This window comes from Brassica oleracea, chromosome C2, assembly GCF_000695525.1.
Source record: "Brassica oleracea var. oleracea cultivar TO1000 chromosome C2, BOL, whole genome shotgun sequence".
In the NCBI taxonomy this organism is placed as follows: domain Eukaryota; kingdom Viridiplantae; phylum Streptophyta; class Magnoliopsida; order Brassicales; family Brassicaceae; genus Brassica; species Brassica oleracea.
In genome coordinates this window covers 46359116-46360076 of record NC_027749.1, presented here as the reverse complement: position 1 = coordinate 46360076, position 961 = coordinate 46359116, and positions in this window count along the sequence as shown.

Genomic DNA, 961 nt, shown 5'->3' with positions numbered 1-961 from the left:
CATGACATTGATGGACCAGCCGAGCCGACCAGAACGGTCGAGCCGAGTGGGCCGGCCATACCGAATGAACCGGTTCGACCAATGGTACCATATAATGAGGTTCGGGACGCTGAACTTCAGGGTATACCAGGTCTGGATAATCAAGAGATCTCTATCAATTATATAATGTCTGGAACAAAATGGAACAGAAAAGATATCGACATCGATGATATATTTGCATATAAAGTAGGACTTGAGATCGTGGAATTAGATGAGGATCTAGAACCCACGTCCATATATGAATGCATGCAAAGATCAGATTGGATCAAATGGAAAGAAGCTATAAACATGGAGTTAGAATCATTAAAGAAATGAGGCTTTTTTGGCCCTATAACCGTGACACCAAGAGATGTCAAACCAGTGGGATACAAATAGGTCTTTGTGAGGAAAAGAAATGATAAAGGAGAAGTATTGAGATATAAAGCACGGCTTGTTGCACAAGGATTCTCACAGAGACCAGGAATAGATTATGAGGAGACGTACTCCCCTGTGGTGGATGCAACTACATTACGATTTCTAATCAGTCTGGCCATAAAAGAAAAGCTTGATTTACGCCTAATGGATGTAGTGACTGCATACTTGTAAGGACCACTGGATAATGAAATCTATATGAAAGTTCCAGAGGGTATTGAGCTCAAAGATAAGAAAGGTTCTCGAGAACAACATTGTATTAAGCTGAATAAAGCCTTGTACGGTTTGAAACAATCAGTTCGAATGTGGTACAATAGATTATTAGAGTACCTAGTGAAAGAGGGTTATAAGAACGATCCAATAAGTCCATGTATTTTTATAAAGAAATTCGACAACAAGGGCTTTGTAATCATGTTGATTTATGTGGACGACCTGAACATTATAGGAACCTCTGGAGAGATTTCCAAACAGTCGAATGTCTAAAGAAAGAATTCAAAATGAAAGACTTAGG